We start from the raw sequence: 26,055 nt of genomic DNA on the forward strand, positions 1-26,055 counted from the left end.
TATGTTTCAACATTACAAAAGTAACTGAAATGTCTTCAAATAGTCCTTTATTTGCAATTTCAGTTTCTTTTACGGTGGATATATGCTATATAGGTTTGCTCGGACGGCAGGGGATAGTTTCGTATATTGGCCCCTGGCAAATTTCTTAACTTGAGGCAACGGTGCGTATTTTTCAGCTATTATGGTTTTTTAATTAAATATATGGATACATTTTTCAATTCCGCGTTTCGGGCTTGTCTTGTTCTTGAAACTGATATCAGCCATTGACCTCCCATAGTTACTTCACAGCAAGTTGACAGTGAAATAGCAATAGTCGTCTAGCAAGAACTATGGTCAATCACATCCAGCTGTTTAGTACACAATGCTTTCCCGAACTGTTACGTAGGGAAAGGGATTGTGTTTGCACTGGCAAGATCGCTTGGTGTCATAAATGAAAAATGCAGGTATAAATTTGAGGTTGCAGTGCATCAACCTCTTTTGCTATGAACCACTGCAAATCGACTTGTCAGGTCAAAGGAATACTACTATTTGTTTCCTCTGTTTTATTAAATTTGAAATCTTTGTGCCACTGATTGGCCAGCTACGCTTCGCCGTACTCCGAGTCTAGAAGCTTTGGATTGTTGAAAGTGCTGCTGATACAGAAGTAACTGGTGATGCAGATGATCTCTACAATGAGACTTATGATGAAGCTGTCACTGCTTTTGATAAGGACAACAAGCTTGCTGTATTAACGAAGTTGTTCCTGTTATTTGAAGATATTGTTTCTCTCTCTCTCTCTCTCTCTCTCTCTCTCTCTCTCTCTCTCTCTCTCTCTCTCTCTCTACTGCAGAGAAGTTCTGTGAAAATAAAACTTGATTTTCGTCGAATCCAGTAAGCATGTTTCCATTTATTTCTCTTTCTTTCTTTCTTTCTCTCACAAATATGCTGGATCGCTGTTACTCAAAGATATTTCACACGTTCGTTGTGAGATGGCTCTTTGAAAGTTGTTTGTTGTAGGGTTTAATGCCATTTTTCAGCACAAGATAGGCTATGCATGGCAGGCAATATAAATGGTGGAGGAAGAACCGGGGAGAAGAAAAATGAACGGAAAAAACTCCCGACCCATGATAACATACTGGCAAGCTTTCTCTGATAACCACATGGGCCAAATCCGAAACTCAAACACACGCAGACAGGTGAGATGGCCGCGATCCGTAATGGTGGGCTATTTAGACCACCCGGGGTACCCACCCCTTGAAAGAGCAGTGTAAGAAATAATAACATTATCGATTGGCACGTGCTAATCAGAGACATCCAGACTAATTTTGTCATAAGCTTGAGATTATTGGTTATTTTTAATTGAATTATCAGGGGTTAGCGCGAACGCAGACCCCCACACTAATAAATAACGACCCCGAGTCACCCACATTTGGGGTGATCGCAGGTTTCAGCCCAACCGAAGTGCAATGGAAAGGCCTCATCCTGGGGAAACCGCCTAGCTGATCACGGTACTCCCTGGTCCAGGTAAGTATGATTTCTTGACGTTTACTGACGTTTATCAACTGACATTTGTGTCTGGAGTAGGAAGTGTGCCTCTAAGTAATGAAAATAAATTAAAACGATTCAGGGCCATGGTACTGCTGATGTCTTAGTATTCCGAATAACTTTATAGCTTATGTTTCAACATTACAAAAGTAACTGAAATGTCTTCAAATAGTCCTTTATTTGCAATTTCAGTTTCTTTTACGGTGGATATATGCTATATAGGTTTGCTCGGACGGCAGGGGATAGTTTCGTATATTGGCCCCTGGCAAATTTCTTAACTTGAGGCAACGGTGCGTATTTTTCAGCTATTATGGTTTTTTAATTAAATATATGGATACATTTTTCAATTCCGCGTTTCGGGCTTGTCTTGTTCTTGAAACTGATATCAGCCATTGACCTCCCATAGTTACTTCACAGCAAGTTGACAGTGAAATAGCAATAGTCGTCTAGCAAGAACTATGGTCAATCACATCCAGCTGTTTAGTACACAATGCTTTCCCGAACTGTTACGTAGGGAAAGGGATTGTGTTTGCACTGGCAAGATCGCTTGGTGTCATAAATGAAAAATGCAGGTATAAATTTGAGGTTGCAGTGCATCAACCTCTTTTGCTATGAACCACTGCAAATCGACTTGTCAGGTCAAAGGAATACTACTATTTGTTTCCTCTGTTTTATTAAATTTGAAATCTTTGTGCCACTGATTGGCCAGCTACGCTTCGCCGTACTCCGAGTCTAGAAGCTTTGGATTGTTGAAAGTGCTGCTGATACAGAAGTAACTGGTGATGCAGATGATCTCTACAATGAGACTTATGATGAAGCTGTCACTGCTTTTGATAAGGACAACAAGCTTGCTGTATTAACGAAGTTGTTCCTGTTATTTGAAGATATTGTTTCTCTCTCTCTCTCTCTCTCTCTCTCTCTCTCTCTCTCTCTCTACTGCAGAGAAGTTCTGTGAAAATAAAACTTGATTTTCGTCGAATCCAGTAAGCATGTTTCCATTTATTTCTCTTTCTTTCTTTCTTTCTCTCACAAATATGCTGGATCGCTGTTACTCAAAGATATTTCACACGTTCGTTGTGAGATGGCTCTTTGAAAGTTGTTTGTTGTAGGGTTTAATGCCATTTTTCAGCACAAGATAGGCTATGCATGGCAGGCAATATAAATGGTGGAGGAAGAACCGGGGAGAAGAAAAATGAACGGAAAAAACTCCCGACCCATGATAACATACTGGCAAGCTTTCTCTGATAACCACATGGGCCAAATCCGAAACTCAAACACACGCAGACAGGTGAGATGGCCGCGATCCGTAATGGTGGGCTATTTAGACCACCCGGGGTACCCACCCCTTGAAAGAGCAGTGTAAGAAATAATAACATTATCGATTGGCACGTGCTAATCAGAGACATCCAGACTAATTTTGTCATAAGCTTGAGATTATTGGTTATTTTTAATTGAATTATCAGGGGTTAGCGCGAACGCAGACCCCCACACTAATAAATAACGACCCCGAGTCACCCACATTTGGGGTGATCGCAGGTTTCAGCCCAACCGAAGTGCAATGGAAAGGCCTCATCCTGGGGAAACCGCCTAGCTGATCACGGTACTCCCTGGTCCAGGTAAGTATGATTTCTTGACGTTTACTGACGTTTATCAACTGACATTTGTGTCTGGAGTAGGAAGTGTGCCTCTAAGTAATGAAAATAAATTAAAACGATTCAGGGCCATGGTACTGCTGATGTCTTAGTATTCCGAATAACTTTATAGCTTATGTTTCAACATTACAAAAGTAACTGAAATGTCTTCAAATAGTCCTTTATTTGCAATTTCAGTTTCTTTTACGGTGGATATATGCTATATAGGTTTGCTCGGACGGCAGGGGATAGTTTCGTATATTGGCCCCTGGCAAATTTCTTAACTTGAGGCAACGGTGCGTATTTTTCAGCTATTATGGTTTTTTAATTAAATATATGGATACATTTTTCAATTCCGCGTTTCGGGCTTGTCTTGTTCTTGAAACTGATATCAGCCATTGACCTCCCATAGTTACTTCACAGCAAGTTGACAGTGAAATAGCAATAGTCGTCTAGCAAGAACTATGGTCAATCACATCCAGCTGTTTAGTACACAATGCTTTCCCGAACTGTTACGTAGGGAAAGGGATTGTGTTTGCACTGGCAAGATCGCTTGGTGTCATAAATGAAAAATGCAGGTATAAATTTGAGGTTGCAGTGCATCAACCTCTTTTGCTATGAACCACTGCAAATCGACTTGTCAGGTCAAAGGAATACTACTATTTGTTTCCTCTGTTTTATTAAATTTGAAATCTTTGTGCCACTGATTGGCCAGCTACGCTTCGCCGTACTCCGAGTCTAGAAGCTTTGGATTGTTGAAAGTGCTGCTGATACAGAAGTAACTGGTGATGCAGATGATCTCTACAATGAGACTTATGATGAAGCTGTCACTGCTTTTGATAAGGACAACAAGCTTGCTGTATTAACGAAGTTGTTCCTGTTATTTGAAGATATTGTTTCTCTCTCTCTCTCTCTCTCTCTCTCTCTCTCTCTCTCTCTCTCTCTCTCTCTCTCTACTGCAGAGAAGTTCTGTGAAAATAAAACTTGATTTTCGTCGAATCCAGTAAGCATGTTTCCATTTATTTCTCTTTCTTTCTTTCTTTCTCTCACAAATATGCTGGATCGCTGTTACTCAAAGATATTTCACACGTTCGTTGTGAGATGGCTCTTTGAAAGTTGTTTGTTGTAGGGTTTAATGCCATTTTTCAGCACAAGATAGGCTATGCATGGCAGGCAATATAAATGGTGGAGGAAGAACCCGGGAGAAGAAAAATGAACGGAAAGAACTCCCGACCCATGATAACATACTGGCAAGCTTTCTCTGATAACCACATGGGCCAAATCCGAAACTCAAACACACGCAGACAGGTGAGATGGCCGCGATCCGTAATGGTGGGCTATTTAGACCACCCGGGGTACCCACCCCTTGAAAGAGCAGTGTAAGAAATAATAACATTATCGATTGGCACGTGCTAATCAGAGACATCCAGACTAATTTTGTCCTAAGCTTGAGATTATTGGTTTTTTTTAATTGAATTATCAGGGGTTAGCGCGAACGCAGACCCCCACACTAATAAATAACGACCCCGAGTCACCCACATTTGGGGTGATCGCAGGTTTCAGCCCAACCGAAGTGCAATGGAAAGGCCTCATCCTGGGGAAATCGCCTAGCTGATCACGGTACTCCCTGGTCCAGGTAAGTATGATTTCTTGACGTTTACTGACATTTATCAACTGACATTTGTGTCTGGAGTAGGAAGTGTGCCTCTAAGTAATGAAAATAAATTAAAACGATTCAGGGCCATGGTACTGCTGATGTCTTAGTATTCCGAATAACTTTATAGCTTATGTTTCAACATTACAAAAGTAACTGAAATGTCTTCAAATAGTCCTTTATTTGCAATTTCAGTTTCTTTTACGGTGGATATATGCTATATAGGTTTGCTCGGACGGCAGGGGATAGTTTCGTATATTGGCCCCTGGCAAATTTCTTAACTTGAGGCAACGGTGCGTATTTTTCAGCTATTATGGTTTTTTAATTAAATATATGGATACATTTTTCAATTCCGCGTTTCGGGCTTGTCTTGTTCTTGAAACTGATATCAGCCATTGACCTCCCATAGTTACTTCACAGCAAGTTGACAGTGAAATAGCAATAGTCGTCTAGCAAGAACTATGGTCAATCACATCCAGCTGTTTAGTACACAATGCTTTCCCGAACTGTTACGTAGGGAAAGGGATTGTGCTTGCACTGGCAAGATCGCTTGGTGTCATAAATGAAAAATGCAGGTATAAATTTGAGGTTGCAGTGCATCAACCTCTTTTGCTATGAACCACTGCAAATCGACTTGTCAGGTCAAAGGAATACTACTATTTGTTTCCTCTGTTTTATTAAATTTGAAATCTTTGTGCCACTGATTGGCCAGCTACGCTTCGCCGTACTCCGAGTCTAGAAGCTTTGGATTGTTGAAAGTGCTGCTGATACAGAAGTAACTGGTGATGCAGATGATCTCTACAATGAGACTTATGATGAAGCTGTCACTGCTTTTGATAAGGACAACAAGCTTGCTGTATTAACGAAGTTGTTCCTGTTATTTGAAGATATTGTTTCTCTCTCTCTCTCTCTCTCTCTCTCTCTCTCTCTCTCTCTCTCTCTCTCTCTCTCTCTACTGCAGAGAAGTTCTGTGAAAATAAAACTTGATTTTCGTCGAATCCAGTAAGCATGTTTCCATTTATTTCTCTTTCTTTCTTTCTTTCTCTCACAAATATGCTGGATCGCTGTTACTCAAAGATATTTCACACGTTCGTTGTGAGATGGCTCTTTGAAAGTTGTTTGTTGTAGGGTTTAATGCCATTTTTCAGCACAAGATAGGCTATGCATGGCAGGCAATATAAATGGTGGAGGAAGAACCGGGGAGAAGAAAAATGAACGGAAAAAACTCCCGACCCATGATAACATACTGGCAAGCTTTCTCTGATAACCACATGGGCCAAATCCGAAACTCAAACACACGCAGACAGGTGAGATGGCCGCGATCCGTAATGGTGGGCTATTTAGACCACCCGGGGTACCCACCCCTTGAAAGAGCAGTGTAAGAAATAATAACATTATCGATTGGCACGTGCTAATCAGAGACATCCAGACTAATTTTGTCATAAGCTTGAGATTATTGGTTATTTTTAATTGAATTATCAGGGGTTAGCGCGAACGCAGACCCCCACACTAATAAATAACGACCCCGAGTCACCCACATTTGGGGTGATCGCAGGTTTCAGCCCAACCGAAGTGCAATGGAAAGGCCTCATCCTGGGGAAACCGCCTAGCTGATCACGGTACTCCCTGGTCCAGGTAAGTATGATTTCTTGACGTTTACTGACGTTTATCAACTGACATTTGTGTCTGGAGTAGGAAGTGTGCCTCTAAGTAATGAAAATAAATTAAAACGATTCAGGGCCATGGTACTGCTGATGTCTTAGTATTCCGAATAACTTTATAGCTTATGTTTCAACATTACAAAAGTAACTGAAATGTCTTCAAATAGTCCTTTATTTGCAATTTCAGTTTCTTTTACGGTGGATATATGCTATATAGGTTTGCTCGGACGGCAGGGGATAGTTTCGTATATTGGCCCCTGGCAAATTTCTTAACTTGAGGCAACGGTGCGTATTTTTCAGCTATTATGGTTTTTTAATTAAATATATGGATACATTTTTCAATTCCGCGTTTCGGGCTTGTCTTGTTCTTGAAACTGATATCAGCCATTGACCTCCCATAGTTACTTCACAGCAAGTTGACAGTGAAATAGCAATAGTCGTCTAGCAAGAACTATGGTCAATCACATCCAGCTGTTTAGTACACAATGCTTTCCCGAACTGTTACGTAGGGAAAGGGATTGTGTTTGCACTGGCAAGATCGCTTGGTGTCATAAATGAAAAATGCAGGTATAAATTTGAGGTTGCAGTGCATCAACCTCTTTTGCTATGAACCACTGCAAATCGACTTGTCAGGTCAAAGGAATACTACTATTTGTTTCCTCTGTTTTATTAAATTTGAAATCTTTGTGCCACTGATTGGCCAGCTACGCTTCGCCGTACTCCGAGTCTAGAAGCTTTGGATTGTTGAAAGTGCTGCTGATACAGAAGTAACTGGTGATGCAGATGATCTCTACAATGAGACTTATGATGAAGCTGTCACTGCTTTTGATAAGGACAACAAGCTTGCTGTATTAACGAAGTTGTTCCTGTTATTTGAAGATATTGTTTCTCTCTCTCTCTCTCTCTCTCTCTCTCTCTCTCTCTCTCTCTCTCTCTCTCTACTGCAGAGAAGTTCTGTGAAAATAAAACTTGATTTTCGTCGAATCCAGTAAGCATGTTTCCATTTATTTCTCTTTCTTTCTTTCTTTCTCTCACAAATATGCTGGATCGCTGTTACTCAAAGATATTTCACACGTTCGTTGTGAGATGGCTCTTTGAAAGTTGTTTGTTGTAGGGTTTAATGCCATTTTTCAGCACAAGATAGGCTATGCATGGCAGGCAATATAAATGGTGGAGGAAGAACCCGGGAGAAGAAAAATGAACGGAAAGAACTCCCGACCCATGATAACATACTGGCAAGCTTTCTCTGATAACCACATGGGCCAAATCCGAAACTCAAACACACGCAGACAGGTGAGATGGCCGCGATCCGTAATGGTGGGCTATTTAGACCACCCGGGGTACCCACCCCTTGAAAGAGCAGTGTAAGAAATAATAACATTATCGATTGGCACGTGCTAATCAGAGACATCCAGACTAATTTTGTCCTAAGCTTGAGATTATTGGTTATTTTTAATTGAATTATCAGGGGTTAGCGCGAACGCAGACCCCCACACTAATAAATAACGACCCCGAGTCACCCACATTTGGGGTGATCGCAGGTTTCAGCCCAACCGAAGTGCAATGGAAAGGCCTCATCCTGGGGAAATCGCCTAGCTGATCACGGTACTCCCTGGTCCAGGTAAGTATGATTTCTTGACGTTTACTGACGTTTATCAACTGACATTTGTGTCTGGAGTAGGAAGTGTGCCTCTAAGTAATGAAAATAAATTAAAACGATTCAGGGCCATGGTACTGCTGATGTCTTAGTATTCCGAATAACTTTATAGCTTATGTTTGAACATTACAAAAGTAACTGAAATGTCTTCAAATAGTCCTTTATTTGCAATTTCAGTTTCTTTTACGGTGGATATATGCTATATAGGTTTGCTCGGACGGCAGGGGATAGTTTCGTATATTGGCCCCTGGCAAATTTCTTAACTTGAGGCAACGGTGCGTATTTTTCAGCTATTATGGTTTTTTAATTAAATATATGGATACATTTTTCAATTCCGCGTTTCGGGCTTGTCTTGTTCTTGAAACTGATATCAGCCATTGACCTCCCATAGTTACTTCACAGCAAGTTGACAGTGAAATAGCAATAGTCGTCTAGCAAGAACTATGGTCAATCACATCCAGCTGTTTAGTACACAATGCTTTCCCGAACTGTTACGTAGGGAAAGGGATTGTGTTTGCACTGGCAAGATCGCTTGGTGTCATAAATGAAAAATGCAGGTATAAATTTGAGGTTGCAGTGCATCAACCTCTTTTGCTATGAACCACTGCAAATCGACTTGTCAGGTCAAAGGAATACTACTATTTGTTTCCTCTGTTTTATTAAATTTGAAATCTTTGTGCCACTGATTGGCCAGCTACGCTTCGCCGTACTCCGAGTCTAGAAGCTTTGGATTGTTGAAAGTGCTGCTGATACAGAAGTAACTGGTGATGCAGATGATCTCTACAATGAGACTTATGATGAAGCTGTCACTGCTTTTGATAAGGACAACAAGCTTGCTGTATTAACGAAGTTGTTCCTGTTATTTGAAGATATTGTTTCTCTCTCTCTCTCTCTCTCTCTCTCTCTCTCTCTCTCTCTCTCTCTACTGCAGAGAAGTTCTGTGAAAATAAAACTTGATTTTCGTCGAATCCAGTAAGCATGTTTCCATTTATTTCTCTTTCTTCCTTTCTTTCTCTCACAAATATGCTGGATCGCTGTTACTCAAAGATATTTCACACGTTCGTTGTGAGATGGCTCTTTGAAACTTGTTTGTTGTAGGGTTTAATGCCATTTTTCAGCACAAGATACGCTATGCATGGCAGGCAATATAAATGGTGGAGGAAGAACCCGGGAGAAGAAAAATGAACGGAAAGAACTCCCGACCCATGAAAACATACTGGCAAGCTTTCTCTGATAACCACATGGGCCAAATCCGAAACTCAAACACACGCAGACAGGTGAGATGGCCGCGATCCGTAATGGTGGGCTATTTAGACCACCCGGGGTACCCACCCCTTGAAAGAGCAGTGTAAGAAATAATAACATTATCGATTGGCACGTGCTAATCAGAGACATCCAGACTAATTTTGTCCTAAGCTTGTGATTATTGGTTATTTTTAATTGAATTATCAGGGGTTAGCGCGAACGCGGACCCCCACACTAATAAATAACGACCCCGAGTCACCCACATTTGGGGTGATCGCAGGTTTCAGCCCAACCGAAGTGCAATGGAAAGGCCTCATCCTGGGGAAACCGCCTAGCTGATCACGGTACTCCCTGGTCCAGGTAAGTATGATTTCTTGACGTTTACTGACGTTTATCAACTGACATTTGTGTCTGGAGTAGGAAGTGTGCCTCTAAGTAATGAAAATAAATTAAAACGATTCAGGGCCATGGTACTGCTGATGTCTTAGTATTCCGAATAACTTTATAGCTTATGTTTCAACATTACAAAAGTAACTGAAATGTCTTCAAATAGTCCTTTATTTGCAATTTCAGTTTCTTTTACGGTGGATATATGCTATATAGGTTTGCTCGGACGGCAGGGGATAGTTTCGTATATTGGCCCCTGGCAAATTTCTTAACTTGAGGCAACGGTGCGTATTTTTCAGCTATTATGGTTTTTTAATTAAATATATGGATACATTTTTCAATTCCGCGTTTCGGGCTTGTCTTGTTCTTGAAACTGATATCAGCCATTGACCTCCCATAGTTACTTCACAGCAAGTCGACAGTGAAATAGCAATAGTCGTCTAGCAAGAACTATGGTCAATCACATCCAGCTGTTTAGTACACAATGCTTTCCCGAACTGTTACGTAGGGAAAGGGATTGTGTTTGCACTGGCAAGATCGCTTGGTGTCATAAATGAAAAATGCAGGTATAAATTTGAGGTTGCAGTGCATCAACCTCTTTTGCTATGAACCACTGCAAATCGACTTGTCAGGTCAAAGGAATACTACTATTTGTTTCCTCTGTTTTATTAAATTTGAAATCTTTGTGCCACTGATTGGCCAGCTACGCTTCGCCGTACTCCGAGTCTAGAAGCTTTGGATTGTTGAAAGTGCTGCTGATACAGAAGTAACTGGTGATGCAGATGATCTCTACAATGAGACTTATGATGAAGCTGTCACTGCTTTTGATAAGGACAACAAGCTTGCTGTATTAACGAAGTTGTTCCTGTTATTTGAAGATATTGTTTCTCTCTCTCTCTCTCTCTCTCTCTCTCTCTCTCTCTCTCTCTACTGCAGAGAAGTTCTGTGAAAATAAAACTTGATTTTCGTCGAATCCAGTAAGCATGTTTCCATTTATTTCTCTTTCTTTCTTTCTTTCTCTCACAAATATGCTGGATCGCTGTTACTCAAAGATATTTCACACGTTCGTTGTGAGATGGCTCTTTGAAAGTTGTTTGTTGTAGGGTTTAATGCCATTTTTCAGCACAAGATAGGCTATGCATGGCAGGCAATATAAATGGTGGAGGAAGAACCCGGGAGAAGAAAACTGAACGGAAAGAACTCCCGACCCATGATAACATACTGGCAAGCTTTCTCTGATAACCACATGGGCCAAATCCGAAACTCAAACACACGCAGACAGGTGAGATGGCCGCGATCCGTAATGGTGGGCTATTTAGACCACCCGGGGTACCCACCCCTTGAAAGAGCAGTGTAAGAAATAATAACATTATCGATTGGCACGTGCTAATCAGAGACATCCAGACTAATTTTGTCATAAGCTTGAGATTATTGGTTATTTTTAATTGAATTATCAGGGGTTAGCGCGAACGCAGACCCCCACACTAATAAATAACGACCCCGAGTCACCCACATTTGGGGTGATCGCAGGTTTCAGCCCAACCGAAGTGCAATGGAAAGGCCTCATCCTGGGGAAACCGCCTAGCTGATCACGGTACTCCCTGGTCCAGGTAAGTATGATTTCTTGACGTTTACTGACGTTTATCAACTGACATTTGTGTCTGGAGTAGGAAGTGTGCCTCTAAGTAATGAAAATAAATTAAAACGATTCAGGGCCATGGTACTGCTGATGTCTTAGTATTCCGAATAACTTTATAGCTTATGTTTCAACATTACAAAAGTAACTGAAATGTCTTCAAATAGTCCTTTATTTGCAATTTCAGTTTCTTTTACGGTGGATATATGCTATATAGGTTTGCTCGGACGGCAGGGGATAGTTTCGTATATTGGCCCCTGGCAAATTTCTTAACTTGAGGCAACGGTGCGTATTTTTCAGCTATTATGGTTTTTTAATTAAATATATGGATACATTTTTCAATTCCGCGTTTCGGGCTTGTCTTGTTCTTGAAACTGATATCAGCCATTGACCTCCCATAGTTACTTCACAGCAAGTTGACAGTGAAATAGCAATAGTCGTCTAGCAAGAACTATGGTCAATCACATCCAGCTGTTTAGTACACAATGCTTTCCCGAACTGTTGCGTAGGGAAAGGGATTGTGTTTGCACTGGCAAGATCGCTTGGTGTCATAAATGAAAAATGCAGGTATAAATTTGAGGTTGCAGTGCATCAACCTCTTTTGCTATGAACCACTGCAAATCGACTTGTCAGGTCAAAGGAATACTACTATTTGTTTCCTCTATTTTATTAAATTTGAAATCTTTGTGCCACTGATTGGCCAGCTACGCTTCGCCGTACTCCGAGTCTAGAAGCTTTGGATTGTTGAAAGTGCTGCTGATACAGAAGTAACTGGTGATGCAGATGATCTCTACAATGAGACTTATGATGAAGCTGTCACTGCTTTTGATAAGGACAACAAGCTTGCTGTATTAACGAAGTTGTTCCTGTTATTTGAAGATATTGTTTCTCTCTCTCTCTCTCTCTCTCTCTCTCTCTCTCTCTCTCTCTCTCTCTCTCTCTACTGCAGAGAAGTTCTGTGAAAATAAAACTTGATTTTCGTCGAATCCAGTAAGCATGTTTCCATTTATTTCTCTTTCTTTCTTTCTTTCTCTCACAAATATGCTGGATCGCTGTTACTCAAAGATATTTCACACGTTCGTTGTGAGATGGCTCTTTGAAAGTTGTTTGTTGTAGGGTTTAATGCCATTTTTCAGCACAAGATAGGCTATGCATGGCAGGCAATATAAATGGTGGAGGAAGAACCCGGGAGAAGAAAACTGAACGGAAAGAACTCCCGACCCATGATAACATACTGGCAAGCTTTCTCTGATAACCACATGGGCCAAATCCGAAACTCAAACACACGCAGACAGGTGAGATGGCCGCGATCCGTAATGGTGGGCTATTTAGACCACCCGGGGTACCCACCCCTTGAAAGAGCAGTGTAAGAAATAATAACATTATCGATTGGCACGTGTTAATCAGAGACATCCAGACTAATTTTGTCATAAGTTTGAGATTATTGGTTATTTTTAATTGAATTATCAGGGGTTAGCGCGAACGCAGACCCCCACACTAATAAATAACGACCCCGAGTCACCCACATTTGGGGTGATCGCAGGTTTCAGCCCAACCGAAGTGCAATGGAAAGGCCTCATCCTGGGGAAACCGCCTAGCTGATCACGGTACTCCCTGGTCCAGGTAAGTATGATTTCTTGACGTTTACTGACGTTTATCAACTGACATTTGTGTCTGGAGTAGGAAGTGTGCCTCTAAGTAATGAAAATAAATTAAAACGATTCAGGGCCATGGTACTGCTGATGTCTTAGTATTCAGAATAACTTTATAGCTTATGTTTCAACATTACAAAAGTAACTGAAATGTCTTCAAATAGTCCTTTATTTGCAATTTCAGTTTCTTTTACGGTGGATATATGCTATATAGGTTTGCTCGGACGGCAGGGGATAGTTTCGTATATTGGCCCCTGGCAAATTTCTTAACTTGAGGCAACGGTGCGTATTTTTCAGCTATTATGGTTTTTTAATTAAATATATGGATACATTTTTCAATTCCGCGTTTCGGGCTTGTCTTGTTCTTGAAACTGATATCAGCCATTGACCTCCCATAGTTACTTCACAGCAAGTTGACAGTGAAATAGCAATAGTCGTCTAGCAAGAACTATGGTCAATCACATCCAGCTGTTTAGTACACAATGCTTTCCCGAACTGTTGCGTAGGGAAAGGGATTGTGTTTGCACTGGCAAGATCGCTTGGTGTCATAAATGAAAAATGCAGGTATAAATTTGAGGTTGCAGTGCATCAACCTCTTTTGCTATGAACCACTGCAAATCGACTTGTCAGGTCAAAGGAATACTACTATTTGTTTCCTCTGTTTTATTAAATTTGAAATCTTTGTGCCACTGATTGGCCAGCTACGCTTCGCCGTACTCCGAGTCTAGAAGCTTTGGATTGTTGAAAGTGCTGCTGATACAGAAGTAACTGGTGATGCAGATGATCTCTACAATGAGACTTATGATGAAGCTGTCACTGCTTTTGATAAGGACAACAAGCTTGCTGTATTAACGAAGTTGTTCCTGTTATTTGAAGATATTGTTTCTCTCTCTCTCTCTCTCTCTCTCTCTCTCTCTCTCTCTTTCTCTCTCTCTCTCTACTGCAGAGAAGTTCTGTGAAAATAAAACTTGATTTTCGTCGAATCCAGTAAGCATGTTTCCATTTATTTCTCTTTCTTTCTTTCTTTCTCTCACAAATATGCTGGATCGCTGTTACTCAAAGATATTTCACACGTTCGTTGTGAGATGGCTCTTTGAAAGTTGTTTGTTGTAGGGTTTAATGCCATTTTTCAGCACAAGATAGGCTATGCATGGCAGGCAATATAAATGGTGGAGGAAGAACCCGGGAGAAGAAAAATGAACGGAAAAAACTCCCGACCCATGATAACATACTGGCAAGCTTTCTCTGATAACCACATGGGCCAAATCCGAAACTCAAACACACGCAGACAGGTGAGATGGCCGCGATCCGTAATGGTGGGCTATTTAGACCACCCGGGGTACCCACCCCTTGAAAGAGCAGTGTAAGAAATAATAACATTATCGATTGGCACGTGCTAATCAGAGACATCCAGACTAATTTTGTCATAAGCTTGAGATTATTGGTTATTTTTAATTGAATTATCAGGGGTTAGCGCGAACGCAGACCCCCACACTAATAAATAACGACCCCGAGTCACCCACATTTGGGGTGATCGCAGGTTTCAGCCCAACCGAAGTGCAATGGAAAGGCCTCATCCTGGGGAAACCTTTTTTTATTTTTCATAAAATCTTTATTCAATATTTACATGTTAAAATGTACAAGCGAAAACGACACTCCCATCTTCACCCCATACACGCCTTAGCACACAAACTCATAAATACACGTAGATGTGCACACTCACTCTCCATCCATGCTCTTGTATACACACAAATGTACATATATTGTAAAGCGCATAGCTCACAAGCGACAAAGTTATACATAATATGATTGTATGCAATTTCTATTGTAAATTTGTAACATCTAGTTTGCGAAACGTATACTAATCTCATACAGAAGTTTAAATATTGCAAATTATAAAATTCTAATATTAGAGAAACTGTATTCTTAAAAATGCAAAGTGTATTTAAGGTGATGCAAGTACTATACCTCATGTAAATTTGATAGACCAGTGAAGTGCTGTAAAAGTTCGTGCAATAAAACAGAGAATGTTAGCACGTGCTGCTTGAGATATTCTTAAATTAACGTGTAGGCCGGCAGACGTGGATTAAAACATGGTGACTGTGTAGTGAGAGCTAAGGAGAAATCGTAAAATTATATATAATTGGATTTATCCAAAAGGGAAGGAATGTAGTATTATTCTAGACTTATGTCTATTACTAATTCAAAATTGAAGAGAGAACAGAATAATCCAGCTAAACACCATTTATCTATAAAATGAACCAAGTTAAGCCTGGAAAAGTCAGTTCTGATTCTGCATTTTAATCGGGAGAGAAAGAAGGATAACAAGGTGTTACTGGTTACCACTTCTTTATAATAATATGCTCGTATACGTTTAATCCATATAGCATATTTATATTCAGCGCATAATAAAAGGCACAAGTCCTCGAATTCAGGTTCCGGGAACGAGGCCCCATTCGGGATAAGACCGAATTTAAGGAAAGTATAAAAGGTATTGAAGGAGTTTCTGGAAAGTTTTTTTAACCATTTGATAATGAGCTGTTGTAAGGGGAGTATTAATTTGCATTCGAAAAATAAATGATCAGTCGTTTCAATGTCACCGCAAAAAGCGCATAACTTAGATTTGGAAATCTTCTTTAAGAACATGTTGTAGTTAACGGGCAAAATATCATGTATTGTTTTGAAACACACATCTCTAGTGATGGGGTCTAAAAATTTATTATGCAAATTTTTCCAAATGTTGCCGAAATTTAAATCGTATAATTTGGTTATTTTAGGTTCAAGAACATAGCTTTGTAATTGTCGTTGGTAGAAATATTTTGTGGGGACTAGACCAAATTTGAGACTAGGATTATTTTCATGAAATGTTTTGAAAATGGTCATGCACTTTTGATAGAATTTAGGAACATATAGCGTATGAGTAAATTTATTAAGCGCCAAATTAGGGTTGAAAGACCTTAGTTGTAAACCGATCCAATACCTTGCAAAATCTTTCCATTTGGCTGAATATTCATCGTCGAGTAATTTTTGTATATGCTGTATACGTATTGCTTGGATTTTACATCTCAAATGGGTGATGTTTAAACCTCCGTCGTAAAGGGGATTGATGCATACAGCTCTAGCGAGAGGTTCGAATTTAGAATTCCACAAAAATGTGAAGATATTCCTATTTATTAAAATTTCATAATGTTTAGGTAGATCAGTCACGGTTGCAGTATACCAAATTTTGCTATAAGCTAAAAGATTAATAACATGGGATTTAGAAATGAGAGGTAAATTTCTACGTTTCCATAGTAATAGTGTATTCGTAAGTTTAGTAACATTTTTGTTCCAGTGATCATCATGACTTAAATCGTTGCCAAAATGAAACCCTACAATTTTTTGTTTGTCGATCCAGGAAATGCCAAAGGGGTGATCACTGCGGTTCCGCCATTTACCCATGAACATACCGTTTGATTTGCTATAATTTACCTTAGCACCAGAAGCGCGATCGTACATGCGAGACCAAAATAAATACCGTTCGATCGATTTGTCCGTGCAACAGAAGCCTGTACTATCGTCCGCGAAAAGGGAGATCTTACAGGCTTCTGTTGCACCTGGCACCTTAACACCTATAATTTCTGGGTCGTTTCGAATTTTGATTGCAAAAGGCTCGTACACTATTACATATAAAAGGGGGGAAAGACTGCAACCTTGACGGACTCCTCTTGAGATTAAAAAGGGGTCCGAAATAAAATTATTGACTATAACTGATGAACTAATATCAGTGTAGAAAATTGAAATCCATTTAATAAAGTCAGGATCAAACCCGAAAGATTCTAATGTTTTTAACATAAATTGATAATTTACCCTATCAAATGCCTTTTCTTGATCTAAGGAAATAAATGCACATGATAATTCTTTTTGTTCGATGTAGTCACAGATGTTTCGTATAAGGTGACCATTATCAAAAATAGATCGACCTTTAACTCCACATGTTTGATCCATGTGTATTATTTTGGACATGACATTTCCAAGTCGATTAGCAATAACTTTGGATAGAATTTTATAGTCTAAATTTAATAGGGAGATAGGTCTCCAATTTTTCATATTATTTGAATTTTCAGGATCCTTACATAATAACGTAATATAAGATAGTTTTTGTGAATCAGACAAAGTGTTTGATTCAAAGATCAAATTATATAAACGGACTAATGTGTCGCCTAAACATTCAAAAAACGTGACATAAAACTCTTTTGTGAGACCATCGGGTCCAGGTGATTTATTTGGCTCCATCATATTTAAAGATTTCCAAATTTCTACTTTAGTAATTGGTCCGGTAAGGAATTGGTTATCTTCAGCCTTTAACTGAGGTAACCCAGTTAGAAATTCTTTAAATAATTCTTCATCAATCAATTCTGTGGTAAAAAGATTTGAATAAAACTTTTTAAAACAGTTTAAGATATCAACACTTGAGTTATGAGTCACATTATTATACTCAATTTCAGTGATAGTTTTCTGGGAACCCTTTTTATTTTCTAATTGAAAAAAGAATTGGCTCGGTCTTTCGTTATTATCTAAAATTTTCGCTTTGCTCCTAATGACTGATCCTATATATTTTTCATTTTGTAATTCCTTGATAGACATTCGGAGTTCTTGTATTTGAAAGAGAAGTTCTTCATTATTGGTTAAATCATATTTCTGTCTTAGATATTGGTAGTCTTTCTTCAATGATTTAATTGCAGAGTTTTTAATTTTCGAAAGTTGTTTGGAATATCGAATGATTTCTTCTTTAAGTTTGAGTTTTAGCTCATCCCAATATTCTAGGGTGATGTTATGATATCTTAGTTCTCTCTTAATTAGGTCCGTAATGAGAGTTTTTAATGTGTTATGGTTTAAGTGCGAGTTATTGCATTTCCAGTAACCGGTACCATATGATATTGATGAGTTACATGCTATACTTAAAGTTACTGCATCGTGGTCGGACTGAGCGAAGTTAACGATTGTCGAATTAATGATGAAATTTGCTATGTTTTTAGAAACATACAGTCGATCAAGTCTGCTTGCTAACAGTGGTAATGAGGGGTCTAGTGTGTTTCGATACCATGTGTACAATTTTGCCGAGGGGTTCAGTTTGCGAAATGTGTCAATTAGTTTAAAGTTGGATATAAGCGATTTCAATGTTTGGACGGACTTTTCGCTGTAATTGGTTAGATTACCTACTCGGTCAAGGTTGGAGTTAGTGACACAATTGAAATCTCCAGCAAGAATGGGATTATGTTGTCCCGTTAAATATGTGAACAATGAAGTAAACAATTCACTTTTCTCCGAATCAGGGATGGGGGCATATATATTTATGGCACGATATGGTATATCTTTAAAATGAAAGTCAGCACATATTATTCTACCGTCAAAATCCGTTTCATATTTTAAAAAACGTATGTTAGGATTAAAATTAATGATAGCAACTCCAGATGAAAGATTCGAGCCAAAACTCCATATGGCATAATAACATTGCAATTTATCTTGAATTTTTGAAGTAAGGGTTCTTTTCTCCACGTGGGTTTCTTGTAGGAATACAAGGTCGATGTGATGCGAAGATACCAAGTTTCTAATCTCGTATAGTTTTTGATCCGTGTTGGTTCGAAGGCCATTGACATTTAATGTAAGGATATTAATTTTACTCATGGGTTGCTTGTTATTGGTATGGCATGTCCAGAATAGGTTCAAAATCGTTAATGTATGTGGGACTCTAGGTGTATCAAGTGAATCAATCTGAACCCGAGACGGGTAGAGTCCGTTGTATAAGGTAATACTATTGGAAACCAGAAATGACTTGCTGAACGATAACATAATAAGGGAGGATATGTAATTAAGGGATAAAATATGGTTGAAGAAAATAGATAAAAATCTACAAATGTTGTATGTGCTATGAAATAGATAAGGATGATATGAAGGATATTGTACATTTGAAGAGAATGAAAAATTAGGATTAAGTAAAAGAACAAACCTGTAATAGAACGTATAACCAGGGAAAGTCCTGAAATATTTAGTCCGTTATGCTTATTCATTGTCCATTTTACTGTCCTTGTATATGCCCGGTCCATTTGATTATATTCATTGTCCGTGAGCGTTCCGATTTCTTTATTACACAGTTACTGTAGTGTAATCCAAATTAAGAATGTTGCACATCCATACTTGAATCCTCCTCAAGACGAGACTTTCTTGATCTTTTAGACGTGACTACCTGCCACGTGCACGAATCTAGGTCAAACAATTCTCTTTTTTCTTGTGGTCTGGGTTGATTCGAGTCATCTTCATCATTGTCATCCGGTACTGTTCCTTTCTCTTGTGTTTGGGTCGCTACTTCCTCTTCCGCCCCGTGGGAGGCGTCCAAGGGGGTGGGGGTGGTGGGGTGATCAATTGGTTTGCTGTTTGTCGACGCAGGGGCTGCTGGTGTTAAAGGTTCGTGTGTCGTTGCTTGGGTTGATGTGCTTGGTGCAGGTGGTTGTTGGGCAACGTGTCCTTTATTATTCACTGCTGAAGCATAGCTAGCACCTTTCTCTGGGCAGTCTTTTCGGAGGTGCCCCGACTGACGACATCTCAGGCAAAGTGGGGGGCGGCCCTTCATTGTTATAAGCATACCACACATGCCAAGCGACACGATGTGGGGAATATTCCTGCAATCGAATTCTGTGGTCCGGAGTTTCACTATCCTTGTACCGTTTTCAATCATTGTGTCCTTGTTTATAATTGTCTTGTCTCTGGTTATGTCAAGGATCTCCCCATAATCCTTTAGAACTTCCTTGATAACAATATCATTGACAAACAGGGGCAGCCAGTGTATTCTGAGGTCAATTATTAGGTTAGCAATATATTTAATGCCGTCACCGGTCACGCCTTTTGCCTTCTCTTGGGACTTGAGCACAGCATTCCATGGGGCATTTTCCCTTTCTCTATATAAACCTTCGATGTCAGAAATAGTAACACCCGCAGCTTCAAGTTTGCGAAGCGCTTCCTCCCGAGAAATTCGTCCTTCCACTCGTAGTGTACGAAGATACACATCCGAATTCACATACCTTGAGATGTTGATTTCAACACGGCGATACATATTCCAAAGCGGTAAACTTTGAACTTTCACTTCAAAAGAATTCTTTGATCTACTTTGTCTTGGCCGGATATCCTGGGGAAACCGCCTAGCTGATCACGGTACTCCCTGGTCCAGGTAAGTATGATTTCTTGACGTTTAATGACGTTTATCAACTGACATTTGTGTCTGGAGTAGGAAGTGTGCCTCTAAGTAATGAAAATAAATTAAAACGATTCAGGGCCATGGTACTGCTGATGTCTTAGTATTCCGAATAACTTTATAGCTTATGTTTCAACATTACAAAAGTAACTGAAATGTCTTCAAATAGTCCTTTATTTGCAATTTCAGTTTCTTTTACGGTGGATATATGCTATATAGGTTTGCTCGGACGGCAGGGGATAGTTTCGTATATTGGCCCCTGGCAAATTTCTTAACTTGAGGCAACGGTGCGTATTTTTCAGCTATTATGGTTTTTTAATTAAATATATGGATACATTTTTCAATTCCGCGTTTCGGGCTTGTCTTGTTCTTGAAACTGATATCAGCCATTGACCTCCCATAGTTACTTCACAGCAAGTTGACAGTGAAATAGCAATAGTCGTCTAGCAAGAACTATGGTCAATCACATCCAGCTGTTTAGTACACAATGCTTTCCCGAACTGTTACGTAGGGAAAGGGATTGTGTTTGCACTGGCAAGATCGCTTGGTGTCATAAATGAAAAATGCAGGTATAAATTTGAGGTTGCAGTGCATCAACCTCTTTTGCTATGAACCACTGCAAATCGACTTGTCAGGTCAAAGGAATACTACTATTTGTTTCCTCTGTTTTATTAAATTTGAAATCTTTGTGCCACTGATTGGCCAGCTACGCTTCGCCGTACTCCGAGTCTAGAAGCTTTGGATTGTTGAAAGTGCTGCTGATACAGAAGTAACTGGTGATGCAGATGATCTCTACAATGAGACTTATGATGAAGCTGTCACTGCTTTTGATAAGGGCAACAAGCTTGCTGTATTAACGAAGTTGTTCCTGTTATTTGAAGATATTGTTTCTCTCTCTCTCTCTCTCTCTCTCTCTCTCTCTCTCTCTCTCTCTACTGCAGAGAAGTTCTGTGAAAATAAAACTTGATTTTCGTCGAATCCAGTAAGCATGTTTCCATTTATTTCTCTTTCTTTCTTTCTTTCTCTCACAAATATGCTGGATCGCTGTTACTCAAAGATATTTCACACGTTCGTTGTGAGATGGCTCTTTGAAAGTTGTTTGTTGTAGGGTTTAATGCCATTTTTCAGCACAAGATAGGCTATGCATGGCAGGCAATATAAATGGTGGAGGAAGAACCCGGGAGAAGACAAATGAACGGAAAGAACTCCCGACCCATGATAACATACTGGCAAGCTTTCTCTGATAACCACATGGGCCAAATCCGAAACTCAAACACACGCAGACAGGTGAGATGGCCGCGATCCGTAATGGTGGGCTATTTAGACCACCCGGGGTACCCACCCCTTGAAAGAGCAGTGTAAGAAATAATAACATTATCGATTGGCACGTGCTAATCAGAGACATCCAGACTAATTTTGTCATAAGCTTGAGATTATTGGTTATTTTTAATTGAATTATCAGGGGTTAGCGCGAACGCAGACCCCCACACTAATAAATAACGACCCCGAGTCACCCACATTTGGGGTGATCGCAGGTTTCAGCCCAACCGAAGTGCAATGGAAAGGCCTCATCCTGGGGAAACCGCCTAGCTGATCACGGTACTCCCTGGTCCAGGTAAGTATGATTTCTTGACGTTTACTGACGTTTATCAACTGACATTTGTGTCTGGAGTAGGAAGTGTGCCTCTAAGTAATGAAAATAAATTAAAACGATTCAGGGCCATGGTACTGCTGATGTCTTAGTATTCCGAATAACTTTATAGCTTATGTTTCAACATTACAAAAGTAACTGAAATGTCTTCAAATAGTCCTTTATTTGCAATTTCAGTTTCTTTTACGGTGGATATATGCTATATAGGTTTGCTCGGACGGCAGGGGATAGTTTCGTATATTGGCCCCTGGCAAATTTCTTAACTTGAGGCAACGGTGCGTATTTTTCAGCTATTATGGTTTTTTAATTAAATATATGGATACATTTTTCAATTCCGCGTTTCGGGCTTGTCTTGTTCTTGAAACTGATATCAGCCATTGACCTCCCATAGTTACTTCACAGCAAGTTGACAGTGAAATAGCAATAGTCGTCTAGCAAGAACTATGGTCAATCACATCCAGCTGTTTAGTACACAATGCTTTCCCGAACTGTTGCGTAGGGAAAGGGATTGTGTTTGCACTGGCAAGATCGCTTGGTGTCATAAATGAAAAATGCAGGTATAAATTTGAGGTTGCAGTGCATCAACCTCTTTTGCTATGAACCACTGCAAATCGACTTGTCAGGTCAAAGGAATACTACTATTTGTTTCCTCTGTTTTATTAAATTTGAAATCTTTGTGCCACTGATTGGCCAGCTACGCTTCGCCGTACTCCGAGTCTAGAAGCTTTGGATTGTTGAAAGTGCTGCTGATACAGAAGTAACTGGTGATGCAGATGATCTCTACAATGAGACTTATGATGAAGCTGTCACTGCTTTTGATAAGGACAACAAGCTTGCTGTATTAACGAAGTTGTTCCTGTTATTTGAAGATATTGTTTCTCTCTCTCTCTCTCTCTCTCTCTCTCTCTCTCTCTCTCTCTCTCTCTACTGCAGAGAAGTTCTGTGAAAATAAAACTTGATTTTCGTCGAATCCAGTAAGCATGTTTCCATTTATTTCTCTTTCTTTCTTTCTTTCTCTCACAAATATGCTGGATCGCTGTTACTCAAAGATATTTCACACGTTCGTTGTGAGATGGCTCTTTGAAAGTTGTTTGTTGTAGGGTTTAATGCCATTTTTCAGCACAAGATAGGCTATGCATGGCAGGCAATATAAATGGTGGAGGAAGAACCCGGGAGAAGAAAAATGAACGGAAAGAACTCCCGACCCATGATAACATACTGGCAAGCTTTCTCTGATAACCACATGGGCCAAATCCGAAACTCAAACACACGCAGACAGGTGAGATGGCCGCGATCCGTAATGGTGGGCTATTTAGACCACCCGGGGTACCCACCCCTTGAAAGAGCAGTGTAAGAAATAATAACATTATCGATTGGCACGTGCTAATCAGAGACATCCAGACTAATTTTGTCATAAGCTTGAGATTATTGGTTATTTTTAATTGAATTATCAGGGGTTAGCGCGAACGCAGACCCCCACACTAATAAATAACGACCCCGAGTCACCCACATTTGGGGTGATCGCAGGTTTCAGCCCAACCGAAGTGCAATGGAAAGGCCTCATCCTGGGGAAACCGCCTAGCTGATCACGGTACTCCCTGGTCCAGGTAAGTATGATTTCTTGACGTTTACTGACGTTTATCAACTGACATTTGTGTCTGGAGTAGGAAGTGTGCCTCTAAGTAATGAAAATAAATTAAAACGATTCAGGGCCATGGTACTGCTGATGTCTTAGTATTCCGAATAACTTTATAGCTTATGTTTGAACATTACAAAAGTAACTGAAATGTCTTCAAATAGTCCTTTATTTGCAATTTCAGTTTCTTTTACGGTGGATATATGCTATATAGGTTTGCTCGGACGGCAGGGAACAGTTTCGTATATTGGCCCCTGGCAAATTTCTTAACTTGAGGCAACGGTGCGTATTTTTCAGCTATTATGGTTTTTTAATTAAATATATGGATACATTTTTCAATTCCGCGTTTCGGGCTTGTCTTGTTCTTGAAACTGATATCAGCCATTGACCTCCCATAGTTACTTCACAGCAAGTTGACAGTGAAATAGCAATAGTCGTCTAGCAAGAACTATGGTCAATCACATCCAGCTGTTTAGTACACAATGCTTTCCCGAACTGTTGCGTAGGGAAAGGGATTGTGTTTGCACTGGCAAGATCGCTTGGTGTCATAAATGAAAAATGCAGGTATAAATTTGAGGTTGCAGTGCATCAACCTCTTTTGCTATGAACCACTGCAAATCGACTTGTCAGGTCAAAGGAATACTACTATTTGTTTCCTCTGTTTTATTAAATTTGAAATCTTTGTGCCACTGATTGGCCAGCTACGCTTCGCCGTACTCCGAGTCTAGAAGCTTTGGATTGTTGAAAGTGCTGCTGATACAGAAGTAACTGGTGATGCAGATGATCTCTACAATGAGACTTATGATGAAGCTGTCACTGCTTTTGATAAGGACAACAAGCTTGCTGTATTAACGAAGTTGTTCCTGTTATTTGAAGATATTGTTTCTCTCTCTCTCTCTCTCTCTCTCTCTCTCTCTACTGCAGAGAAGTTCTGTGAAAATAAAACTTGATTTTCGTCGAATCCAGTAAGCATGTTTCCATTTATTTCTCTTTCTTTCTTTCTTTCTCTCACAAATATGCTGGATCGCTGTTACTCAAAGATATTTCACACGTTCGTTGTGAGATGGCTCTTTGAAAGTTGTTTGTTGTAGGGTTTAATGCCATTTTTCAGCACAAGATAGGCTATGCATGGCAGGCAATATAAATGGTGGAGGAAGAACCCGGGAGAAGAAAAATGAACGGAAAGAACTCCCGACCCATGATAACATACTGGCAAGCTTTCTCTGATAACCACATGGGCCAAATCCGAAACTCAAACACACGCAGACAGGTGAGATGGCCGCGATCCGTAATGGTGGGCTATTTAGACCACCCGGGGTACCCACCCCTTGAAAGAGCAGTGTAAGAAATAATAACATTATCGATTGGCACGTGCTAATCAGAGACATCCAGACTAATTTTGTCATAAGCTTGAGATTATTGGTTATTTTTAATTGAATTATCAGGGGTTAGCGCGAACGCAGACCCCCACACTAATAAATAACGACCCCGAGTCACCCACATTTGGGGTGATCGCAGGTTTCAGCCCAACCGAAGTGCAATGGAAAGGCCTCATCCTGGGGAAACCGCCTAGCTGATCACGGTACTCCCTGGTCCAGGTAAGTATGATTTCTTGACGTTTACTGACGTTTATCAACTGACATTTGTGTCTGGAGTAGGAAGTGTGCCTCTAAGTAATGAAAATAAATTAAAACGATTCAGGGCCATGGTACTGCTGATGTCTTAGTATTCCGAATAACTTTATAGCTTATGTTTGAACATTACAAAAGTAACTGAAATGTCTTCAAATAGTCCTTTATTTGCAATTTCAGTTTCTTTTACGGTGGATATATGCTATATAGGTTTGCTCGGACGGCAGGGGATAGTTTCGTATATTGGCCCCTGGCAAATTTCTTAACTTGAGGCAACGGTGCGTATTTTTCAGCTATTATGGTTTTTTAATTAAATATATGGATACATTTTTCAATTCCGCGTTTCGGGCTTGTCTTGTTCTTGAAACTGATATCAGCCATTGACCTCCCATAGTTACTTCACAGCAAGTTGACAGTGAAATAGCAATAGTCGTCTAGCAAGAACTATGGTCAATCACATCCAGCTGTTTAGTACACAATGCTTTCCCGAACTGTTGCGTAGGGAAAGGGATTGTGTTTGCACTGGCAAGATCGCTTGGTGTCATAAATGAAAAATGCAGGTATAAATTTGAGGTTGCAGTGCATCAACCTCTTTTGCTATGAACCACTGCAAATCGACTTGTCAGGTCAAAGGAATACTACTATTTGTTTCCTCTGTTTTATTAAATTTGAAATCTTTGTGCCACTGATTGGCCAGCTACGCTTCGCCGTACTCCGAGTCTAGAAGCTTTGGATTGTTGAAAGTGCTGCTGATACAGAAGTAACTGGTGATGCAGATGATCTCTACAATGAGACTTATGATGAAGCTGTCACTGCTTTTGATAAGGACAACAAGCTTGCTGTATTAACGAAGTTGTTCCTG

General features: G+C 39.9%; 12 non-coding genes across 12 annotated transcripts; all 12 read right to left on the bottom strand.

The window, feature by feature from the left end:
• Positions 1-1,347: 1,347 nt before the first annotated feature.
• On the bottom strand, positions 1,348-1,511 carry LOC149778127 (U1 spliceosomal RNA). Its single transcript, XR_016415814.1, has one exon. It is a non-coding gene; the product is annotated as a U1 spliceosomal RNA (small nuclear RNA).
• A 1,473-nt stretch (positions 1,512-2,984) lies between these two features.
• Positions 2,985-3,148, bottom strand: LOC149778128 (U1 spliceosomal RNA). The gene has a single exon (XR_016415815.1). It is a non-coding gene; the product is annotated as a U1 spliceosomal RNA (small nuclear RNA).
• Positions 3,149-4,635: 1,487 nt separating this feature from the next.
• LOC149778129 (U1 spliceosomal RNA) lies at positions 4,636-4,799 on the bottom strand. The gene has a single exon (XR_016415929.1). It is a non-coding gene; the product is annotated as a U1 spliceosomal RNA (small nuclear RNA).
• A 1,489-nt stretch (positions 4,800-6,288) lies between these two features.
• LOC149778130 (U1 spliceosomal RNA) lies at positions 6,289-6,452 on the bottom strand. The gene has a single exon (XR_016415816.1). It is a non-coding gene; the product is annotated as a U1 spliceosomal RNA (small nuclear RNA).
• Positions 6,453-7,935: 1,483 nt separating this feature from the next.
• Positions 7,936-8,099, bottom strand: LOC149778131 (U1 spliceosomal RNA). The gene has a single exon (XR_016415930.1). It is a non-coding gene; the product is annotated as a U1 spliceosomal RNA (small nuclear RNA).
• Positions 8,100-9,576: 1,477 nt separating this feature from the next.
• LOC149778132 (U1 spliceosomal RNA) lies at positions 9,577-9,740 on the bottom strand. Its single transcript, XR_016415920.1, has one exon. It is a non-coding gene; the product is annotated as a U1 spliceosomal RNA (small nuclear RNA).
• A 1,473-nt stretch (positions 9,741-11,213) lies between these two features.
• LOC149778133 (U1 spliceosomal RNA) lies at positions 11,214-11,377 on the bottom strand. Its single transcript, XR_016415817.1, has one exon. It is a non-coding gene; the product is annotated as a U1 spliceosomal RNA (small nuclear RNA).
• Positions 11,378-12,862: 1,485 nt separating this feature from the next.
• LOC149778134 (U1 spliceosomal RNA) lies at positions 12,863-13,026 on the bottom strand. Its single transcript, XR_016415818.1, has one exon. It is a non-coding gene; the product is annotated as a U1 spliceosomal RNA (small nuclear RNA).
• Positions 13,027-14,511: 1,485 nt separating this feature from the next.
• Positions 14,512-14,676, bottom strand: LOC149778135 (U1 spliceosomal RNA). Its single transcript, XR_016415984.1, has one exon. It is a non-coding gene; the product is annotated as a U1 spliceosomal RNA (small nuclear RNA).
• A 7,058-nt stretch (positions 14,677-21,734) lies between these two features.
• LOC149778136 (U1 spliceosomal RNA) lies at positions 21,735-21,898 on the bottom strand. Its single transcript, XR_016415819.1, has one exon. It is a non-coding gene; the product is annotated as a U1 spliceosomal RNA (small nuclear RNA).
• A 1,479-nt stretch (positions 21,899-23,377) lies between these two features.
• Positions 23,378-23,541, bottom strand: LOC149778137 (U1 spliceosomal RNA). Its single transcript, XR_016415820.1, has one exon. It is a non-coding gene; the product is annotated as a U1 spliceosomal RNA (small nuclear RNA).
• A 1,463-nt stretch (positions 23,542-25,004) lies between these two features.
• LOC149778138 (U1 spliceosomal RNA) lies at positions 25,005-25,168 on the bottom strand. Its single transcript, XR_016415822.1, has one exon. It is a non-coding gene; the product is annotated as a U1 spliceosomal RNA (small nuclear RNA).
• Positions 25,169-26,055: the final 887 nt, after the last annotated feature.

The sequence above is a fragment of the Sinohyriopsis cumingii genome, chromosome 17 (genome assembly GCF_028554795.1).
Source record: "Sinohyriopsis cumingii isolate HCF-2022 chromosome 17, ASM2855479v2, whole genome shotgun sequence".
In the NCBI taxonomy this organism is placed as follows: Eukaryota; Metazoa; Mollusca; class Bivalvia; order Unionida; family Unionidae; genus Sinohyriopsis; species Sinohyriopsis cumingii.